Genomic DNA, 10,222 nt, shown 5'->3' with positions numbered 1-10,222 from the left:
CCTGGGTTTCATCCTCAGCACCACATATAAATAAATACATAAGTAAAATAAAGTTTCGTTGACAACAAAAAAAATTCTTTTAAATTAAAAAAAATAATAATCGTTGTCACCATGGGTATGTAATTCTCACATGGCGAAGGGAGGAAAGTGCTTCAGAATTGAGGCTGAGCCAGGCACACTGGTACCTGGGAGGCCGAAGTGGGAGTGGGAGGATGGCAAGTAGCTCAGTGGTAAAGCACCCTGAGTTCAATTCTCAGTACAAAAACAAAACAACAACAACAACAACCCCCCCTAAAAACAACAACAAAACAAAAGCAAGTTAGAGCCAGACACAGTGGCCCAGCCTGTTACCTCAGCTACTTGGGAAGCTGAGGCAGGCAGATCAGAAGTTCAAGGACAGGCCAGTAACTTTGTAAAACAGTGTCTAAAAAAGAAAAGAAAAGAAAGGAACTTAAATTTAAAAAGTCTGGGGGTAGGGTGCTCTGGGTTTGATCCTCAGTAATGGGGGGGGGTAAAAAAGGGGTGGGGGCGATGCAGCAGGATGCATGTTCAAGGCCAGCCTGGGCCACTTAGCAAGACCCTGTCTCAGAATAAAATAAAATGGGCTGTGGGTGCTGCTCAGAGGTAGAGTACTTGCCCAACATCTAGAATTCGTAAGGCTCTGGGTTCAAAGGCCATTACTGCAAAACAAAACAAAACAAAACAAAAAGTCCAAGAAGTCTTGCTTCCCACTCCTCTCTCTCACATATCCCTCACCACCACCACCACTGAGCTGTGTATCTTCTATTGCTTTTCCCTGTCTTCTGCCAGATGTGAGATGGCCTGATTGCAAGTACCCTGGACCCCGCATGGTGCAGCCCTGACTCTCTGCTGCCCCCTTCTGGTATCTTTTGGATGTGGAGCCTGGATGCACAATCTACCTTGCCTCCAGCATCAGCTTGTCTTTAGCCCTTGTTTGTTCCATTTTGTTGGTTAGTTTGGTACTGAGGATTGAACCCAGGGGTGCTTTACCACTGACTCATATCCCCAGTCCTTTTTATTTTTTTATTTGAGACAAGATCTTGCTAAATTGCTGAAAGTCTCACTAAATTCCTGAGGCTGACCTCAAACTTGTCATCCTCCCTCCTCAGCCTTCAGACTTGCTGGGATTACAGGCATGCACCACCATGCCTGGCTTTTGACAGTGCTTTTTGCACTGTGCTTTTTGATCACCACTGGGCTGGGGTGACAAGGCTGGTGCTGCCCCTTCTTGATGCCTCTGGTTCTTCCTTTGTGAAGTGCTGGATTGTCAGACTGTGACTTTGAATCTAACTCTACCAAGGTTAACACCATCCTGGTTCTTATGATCTCCAGCAAAAAAACAAATTCTTTGCCCTGGCTCCTGTCCCCTGCGTTCCATCCTCTGAAAGCATCTTGTTCCTTCCTACCTGAGCATCGTCAAAGCCCAGACTGAACTGTCCTCATCACACCCCAGGTTTATTTTCTTGTCCTGGGTCCAGGATTAATGTCTGGTTTAGGAGACAAGCCCTCCTCTCCTCCCTGCTGCCTGCCCTATTCCCCAGCAGGTGTCCTGCTTGCCCAGGTTGCTCCCTTGCTGTCTCCTCTCCTGCTGGATATCTCTCCAGGACTCTGCCTGGCTATTTGTCTTTCTCACACTGTCCTCTTAGGTTGTCTTAGACTGTGGAGAACGGAAGTACTCCATGATGCGCTGAACAGTAGCTTTCAGGCTGTGCTTAACCCTAAGTTACTACATTCTGTAAAGCAGTAGTTTGACATGAGTTACTCCATTTCGTGTCCGAATGCCAAGGTAGAATGACCGTACACCTTATTTGTACAAGGAAACAACCACCATCTGCCTGGCCCACCATAAATTGATAAATGAGTCATTACTCATTTGTGCCAACTTATCAAATGAAATCCGGAGCATCTGGGCACATGGTCATCCCAAATCATATTAGGAACGCCAGACCAGGAGTTTATCAGCCTTACCAGATGTAACTCCCTTCCCTAAAACCTGTAAGAGGAGGAGCCCCACAAGACTGGACACAGCAACACCCTAATCCTGGTCACTCATCACAAGCCTTGCCCAGGAAAATTGCCACAGTGACAAACTTCTGGCTCTGTTCCTAAGGCTTCAGAACAGCTCGGGTTCTCCTGCCCGTGACTACCATTTATGGCTCCCTCCAAGCTGACATCTCAAGCTGACTGTCCCCTGCAGTCTGCACCCTCTCTCTTGACAATTCTGTGGAACTGGTTCACTAAAAATCTTATCTGTGAGCTGAGTTGTGGCTCAGTGGTAGAGCACTTGCCTAGCACGAGTGAGGCACTGAGTTCCATCCTCGGCACTACATGAAAAATAAACAAATAAAATAAAGGTATTGTGTCCATCTACAACTGAAAATATATTTTAAAAAATTTAGTAAGACTTAAAAACAAATAACCCTTGTCTAGCTGAGTGCAGTGGTGCACTTGGGAGGATGAATCAGGAGGATTTCAAAGTTGATGAGAGTCTCAGCAATTTAGTGAGACCCTGTCTCAAAGTAAAAAAGTACAAAGGGCTGGAGATGTGGCTCAGTGGTAAAGCACCCCTGGGTTCAATCTCTGGTACCCAAATAAAAAAACAAAATATGCATCTGGGCTGGGTGCAGTGATGCACACCCACCTCAGTGGCTCGGGAGGCTGAGGCAGGAGGATCTCAAGTTCAAAGCCAACCTCAGCCATTGTGAGACCCTAAGCAATTCAGTGAGATCCTGTCTCTAAATAAAAATGCAAAATAGGGTTGGGCATGTGGTACAGTAGTCGAGTGCCCCTGAGTTCAATCTCTGGTACCGCCCCCACTCCACCAAATGCATCTGGTCAGGTGTGGCACAGTCATGTAATCCCAGCCACTTGGGAGGCTGAGGCTGGAGGACGGCAAGTTCAGAGCCAGCCTGGGAAATTTAGTGAGACTGTCTCAAAATAAATAAAAAGGGGTAGCGAAGTAACTCAGTGCTGGGGTACTTGCATGGCATGCACGAGACACTGGGTTCCATCCTCAGTATGAAAAGAACAAAGTTGCAGCCATACTGAACATGTACAGCTTTTTTAAATGTCAGTTTTCCCTAAACCATATAGTATAACAACTCTTAGTGTTGCGGGAAACACTGGTGGAGAAGCAGCAAGCAGCACTTTGAGAGGAGAACTCCCAACTTTATTTTACGCTGGTGGGCCCAGAGGAAAACAAAACCTCCAAATTCTGAGCCCTGATCCACAGTTTTTCACAACATTTAGAGGTTATTTGATGTCATCTTAGACTTATCCTATCATTAGGGCATTTTCCTCTTTTTTTAATTTTTAGATTTTAGATGGACACAATACCTTTATGTTATTTATTTTATTTTTATGTGGTGCTGAGGATCAAACCCAGGGCCTCACACATGCCAGGCAAGCACTTTACCACTGAGCCACAACCCCAGATCCTTTTTCCTTTTTTTTAAAAAAAAATTCCTAATCTGTGCCGCTGAAGGCCTGTGCAGGGTCTCTAACATAAAGCATGTGCACAGAACGGATAGGAAGAAACAGCTCCTTCCACAGGCATCTGTTACATTTCAAACCCAGGGCCTCGCACGTGCCAGGCAAGGGCTCTACCACTGAGCCACAACCCCAGCCCACCATAATGTTTTCGAAATTTCATTTCACAACCAGGTCTGGTTTTGCCATCCCATTTTCACGATCTTTATATTATATTAATATTATAAGTGATCTAGACATGATTTAAAGTATGTGGGAGGTCTGAATGCAGTGGTGCATGCCTGCAATCCCAGCTACTGGGGAGGCTGAGGCAGGAGGATTGCCTAGGCAACCAGGTGGGACCCTGCCTCAGAATTTAAAAAAAAAAAAAAAAGAGGACTGGGGATGTAGCTCGACTATAAAGTACCAACGGTCCAATCTCCAGTGCTGCAAATAAATAAATGAATGAATAAATAAGTAAGTAAAGTGTACGGGAGGATGTGTGTGGGTTACATGCAAATAGTTCTACGCCATTTAATAGAAGGGACTTGAGCGCCAGTGCATTTTGGGATCTGCAGGGTGGGGTGATGGAGTTGGATCTGGTGACATTTGAAGGGAATCTCCTAAATGCCAAGATTTTAGGGTGCTAACGTTCCTCTTCTCTAAATTCCATATGTCTATAATTTAAATTCTCTAACACTCTGAGTGTCTGATCCTAACCAGTATCCTAAGGTAGCCCAGTCGAAGGGCTTTAGATGTAGAAATCACCTGGTTCATATCTGGACTCTGGGGTTTATTATCTGTGTGACCTTGGGGAAAACATTCTCCCTTTCTGAATCTTGATTTCTTCTGCAAAGTGGAGATGATAATGCCTGCCTCAGGAGGCTGCAGTGAGGACTCAAAGGTAGCATATAAGGGTCACCAGACACCAGGAGTTTATCAGCCTTGCCAGATGTAACTCCCTCCCCTAAGACCCATAAGAGAAGCCCCATAAGACTGGACACAGCAGCACCCTAACCCCATTATTCCGCACAGGCTTTGCCCAGGAAAATTGCCACAGTGACAAACTGTCTCTAATGCTTCAGTACAGCTCCATTTCTCCTGCTCTACGATTTGTGTGTGTGTGTGTGTGTGTGTGTGTGTGTGTGTGTGCGCGCGCGCCATGCCAGAGATTGAACCCAGGGGCGTTTCTCACTGAGTCACATCCCCAGCTCTTTTTAAATATTTTATTAGAGACAAGGTCTTGCTGAGTTGCTTAGGGCCTCACTGAGTTGCTGAGGCTGGCTTTGAACTCTCGATCCTCCTGCCTCAGCCTCCTGAGTTGCTGGGTTTACAGGTGCTCGCCACCGTGCCTGGCCATTTGAAAATTATTTTATTTTGTCTGGGTGCCATGGCACGTGCCTGTAATCCCAGAGACTCTGGAGGCTGAGTCAGGAAATAGCAAGTTCAAAACCAGCCTCAGAACTAAGCCAGACCCTGTCTCAAAATTTAAAAAAATAAAAAAATAAAAAAATAAAAAGAAGTGGGGATATAGCTCTCAGTAGTAAAGCATTCCTGGGTTTAATTCCTAGTACCCAAAAGAAATTTTCTTTTGAGACAGAGTCTGGATAAGTTGCCCAGACTGGCCTTGAACTTGCCAAGACTTTTCCTTCAGTCTCTTGAGTAGCTGGGATTGAAGGTGTGTGTCACCATGCCTGGCTTATTTCCTCCCTTTTCCCTTCCCCCCTCCGATCTCTTCAGAGTGAACAAGTTTTCTCTGGAAGCTCTGTCTGGGATTGGTGGGGAGCCAGGCCTGTGGGGGTGGGGAGGCAATTTGTTAGCCACAGCAGAAAGCAACAGCTGACCAAGTGAAGAATAGAGTATTACTTCAGTTACAGGTTCCTGGGGTAGCTGGCGCCACACAGGTGCTTGGCACTGCCCATAGTGTGTGATCATAGCCACATGCACACGCAATGCATACACATACACATATACACAAAGGTGTGCACATAGCACATATTCCCATATCCCTGTGCACATATCACTGTTTGCTCCTGCTCTGCGAGCTCCTTTGCATACAGAACTCTCCTTCTTCCCTCCTATTCTGTCCACAGGAGACAGTGCCCCAGGGGAGGACTTTCCTTCAGGGCTCTTTCTCATCAAGTTTGTTTTGAGTCTCATTAAGTCTCTTTTAAGCAGGGCAGTACGTGGGGGGACTTTTAAGGACCTGGTTCTAGGCTTTGGCCCTGGGAAAGGAGCCTCACTTCCTTCCTGTCTCTTGCCTCCTGCCTGCTGTCTCCTTTTCTCCCTCCTCTACCATCAGAGTGAAGCTTCCAGAACCAAACTTCACAGGCTGTTGTGCAATCTTTAAGTAAAATCATGCTTTTGAAATATCAATGCATATATATATAATGGTATTCCCTCTTTTTTTCCATATCCCTTCCATTCTTCCTATCTTTCCTCTCTTCCTCCCTTCTTCCCTTTTTCTTTCCTTCCTCCCTCAGTCCTCCCTGTTTCTTTTGTCCATTTGTCCATATATTTATTGTATCATACATATGTCATATATATGCCATAACCTGATTTTTTTTTTTTTTGTCTGCTCTGGGGACTGAACCTAGGGGTATTATACCACTAAGCTCCATCCCCAGCTGTTTTAAATTTTGAGACAGGGTCTCACTAAGTTACCCAGGTTGGCCTTGAACTTGAGATTCTCCTGCCTCAGCCTCCAGTCTCTGAGTTTCTGGGATTAGACATGTGCCACCATGCCTGACTTGATCTTTTTTTTTTTTTTTAACCTACATTTTCCCTGTTTTGACACTTAGTACTTAGTTCTGTACATTAAAGCTATTTGGTTGATGCTTGCCTTCCAAAATAACTAGAATATATATATATACACACACACACACATATATATAAAATATATAATATATAAAAATATATTATATAAATAAAAAATATATATAAAATATATATATTTTATAAATATATAAAATATATAATATATAAATATATATACACATATATAATATATAATTATATATATTATATATAATATATATAATATAAAATATTATATATAAAATATAAATATATAAAATATATACATATATAAAATATATACATATATAAAATATATAATATACATATAAAATACATATTATATAAAAATATATATATAAAATATATATAATATATATAAAAATATATAAAATATAGAATATATAAATATATAAAATATATAACTCTTTTTTTGTTAGTGGGGATTGACCCAGGTGTGCTTTATTATTGAACTATACCCACAGCCCTATTTTATTTTTTATTTTGAGACAGGGTCTCATTAAATTGCTTAGGGACTTTTTAAGCTGTTGAGGTTGACCTTGAATTTACAATCCTCCTGCCTCAGCCTCCAGAGTCACTGGGATTACAGGTGTGCACCCCAGTGCTGGGCCAAACACATACTTTTCATCCTTGAGGGCACATTCTTCCCACTGGATTGCAGGCTCTGAGGTGCGACCCTGTGTGTCTTGTTTGCGACTGAATCCCTATGCCTAGCACTAGGACACATAGTGGATATTCAATAAATACTTTTTTTTTCCATACTGGGACTTGAACCCAGGGGTGTTTTATCATTGAGCCACATCCCTAGCCTTCTTAAATTTGAGACAAGTTCTTGATAAGTTGCTGAGGTGACCTTGGATTTGCAGTCCTCCTGCCTCAGCCTTCTGAGTTGCTGGGATTAGAGGTGTTGCACTTCTATGTTGCTCAGTAAATACTTGTTGAATGAATTGTAAAGCCGTCCCTTGATACTATGTATGCTTCAGAAAAAAATGGGCTGTATATGAACTTGAGAGCCAAACACACTCAGGTAAGAATAGAGGCCTGTTTTCTTCCCAGCCCCCAAGATACAGGGGATTGAACCCCAGGTCTCACACATGTTAGGTAAGCAGTCTTTCTTTTATAGAGCTACTCCCCCAGCCCTTTCTATTTTTCCTTTTTTTTTTTTGTGGTAAACAGGATTGAACTCAGGGGTACTCTACTATCCCCAGATTACCTTCTTATTTTTATTTTTATTTATTTATTTATTTGAAAAATCTTCAGAAACTGTTTCATTAGCAGAAAATGCTCACATTATGTGTAGCACAGGTGGAATTAATAGGTATGCTAAGGTGTATGTTGACTAAAAGGGTAAGCTATTGTGAAAGAGAAAAATCCTTATTTTAAAAAATAGGGGTTATTGTTGCATCATAAACCAGTTTAAATTACTTTTGCTTTGGCATGGTTCTTTAAATGAAGAGAGCTTTTAAAATACAGTGTTGAGATATAAATGATGCTCACTAGGAGAAAAATGTGAAGGATGGGAACGCAGTTTATCATTAATTGGGTTTCACTTAGTATCTTATATTCTGCTATCTCCAGACCAGCAAGTTACCACATTCAAACTGTTTAAATTTAGTTCAAAACCTCTTTAAATGATAGCAAGAGGAGCTGTGTAATTCAGATTTTTTTTCTTTGAGTTTCTCTAGTCTTTAAGACTAATGGAATCAGTTGGTGGGTTATTATTAAAATGTCCTTCAAATGTGAGACATTTCCAAGTAAGTTATTCAGAATGCCTACTGTTACTCTTTTACCAGTTTTTATTTGTACTTTATGGGTCAGTGACTAAAATGTAAGATGCTCTGTAAGTCCATGTGACTTCAATATAAAAGATGTTAAAGAAGCAAAATTCCATGCCAAGCAAATCTTTTTTTTTTTTTTTTTTTAGATTGACCTTGTGTTGTCTTTTTTTTAAAAATTTTTATTGTAAACAAATGGGATACATGTTGTTTCTCTGTTTGTACATGGAGTAAAGGCATACCATTTGTGTAATCATGGATTTACATAGGGTAATGTTGTTTGATTCATTCTGTTATTTTTTCCCTTCCCCCGACCCCTCCCACCCCTCTTTTCCCTCTATACAGTCCTTCCTTCCTCCATTCTTGCCCCTCTCCCTAACCCTAACTCTAACTCTAACACTAAACCCTCCCTCCCCCCATTATGTGTCATCATCCACTTATCAGCGAGATCATTCGTCCTTTGGGTTTTTGAGATTGGCTTATCTCACTTAGCATGATATTCTCTAATTTCATCCATTTGCCTGCAAATGCCATAATTTTATCATTCTTTATGGCTGAGTAATATTCCATTGTATATATATACCACAGTTTCTTTATCCATTCATCAATTGAAGGGCATCTAGGTTGGTTCCACAATCTGGCTATTGTGAATTGAGCAGCTATGAACAATGAGGTGGCTGTATCTCTGTAGTATACTGATTTTAAGTCCTTTGGGTATAGGCCAAGGAGTGGGATAGTTGGGTCAAATGGTGGGTCTATTCCAAGTTTTCTAAGGAATCTCCACACTGCTACCTTTTTATTTTTTTTATTTTGAGATAGCATCTTGGTAAATTGTGGAGATTGGCTTTAAATTTGGGGTCTTCTTGCCTCAGCTTCCCAAATCACTGAGATTACAGGTATGTATCATTGCAAAAGGCTTCTGTTTTTACTTTGGGACAGGGTCTCAATAAGTTGCCCAGTCTGGCTTTGAATTTGGGATCCTCTTACCTCAGCTTCCCAAGTAGCTGGGATTACAAGCATGCACCATCACACCCAATTTAGGTGATGGTTAAATGACAATGTATATAAATCAACCCACTCATGTGCTATTGTATAACAAATACTGAATAAATGACATCAATGTATTATATGCATGGCTTCAGAGAATTTCCAGTGGGAAAGAGCCATTGTTGGACACTTTGGTTTGGGTCTGGTGATTTGGGAAAAAGTTTGCTGTGGACAATTTGTATTCGTGCCTGTTTCCTTATGAGTTTTCTCTTTATTTCCTTAATGGTATTTTATATGGAGGGTTCTACCCAAAGGTGCAGGGAATCCACACACTAGTGTGGCCCTAACTATTTATTGCCCAGCATGTCCCAGCTAGGAATGGAAGATGGCCAGGTGAAGTGTGTGATGTGGTGAGATTTTGCTGATCAAAATCAGGCCTTATTTCATATTGGGCAGCTGTCCTGCACTCGGCAGAGGGGTTCCATGCCCACTCACTGGTGTTCCATGGGCCTGGGTTTGAATCCCAGCTCTGTCCCACTCATGAATGTGTGACCTAGGCCAATTAGATCTTGCAATCCAAGATTTTCCTTCTAGCCATCCCCCTCCATTCTGGGGATTGAATTTAGGGAGTTCTACCACTGAGTGACATCCTTAGCCTTTTCAGTTCATTCATTCATTCATTAAATGTACTGGGGATTGGGGCTGGGACTGTGGCTCAGTGGTAGAGCCCTTGCCTGGCATGTGTGAGGCACTGGGTTCAATTCTCAGCACCACATATAAATAAATAAATAAAATAAAGGTCCATTGACAACTAAAAACATATTTTAAAAAAATGTACTGGGGATTGAACCCAGGAGCACTCTACTACTGAACTACACTTCCAGTCCTTTTCATTTTTTATTTTGAGACAGGGTCTCACTAAGTTGCTGAGGCTCTCCCTAAATTGCTGAGGTTGGAATTTGTAATCCTGCCTCTTTCTCCCGAGCTGCTGTAAAATGTGGGTTTCCATAACAGTAGAGATTTCATGAGGTGACTATAAAGATAATACATGAAAAAAACTCAGGGCGGCAGTTAGCCATAGTAAGCATATCATGAAAGTGATTTTATCAATAGCATAGACATTCACAGTTTAGGATGCATTTTCATTTTCAGTT

Source organism: Sciurus vulgaris, assembly GCF_902686455.1.
Source record: "Sciurus vulgaris genome assembly, chromosome: 2".
NCBI classification, from domain to species: domain Eukaryota; kingdom Metazoa; phylum Chordata; class Mammalia; order Rodentia; family Sciuridae; genus Sciurus; species Sciurus vulgaris.
The sequence above is the reverse complement of the archived record's forward strand: the minus strand, read 5'-3'. Positions refer to the sequence as shown.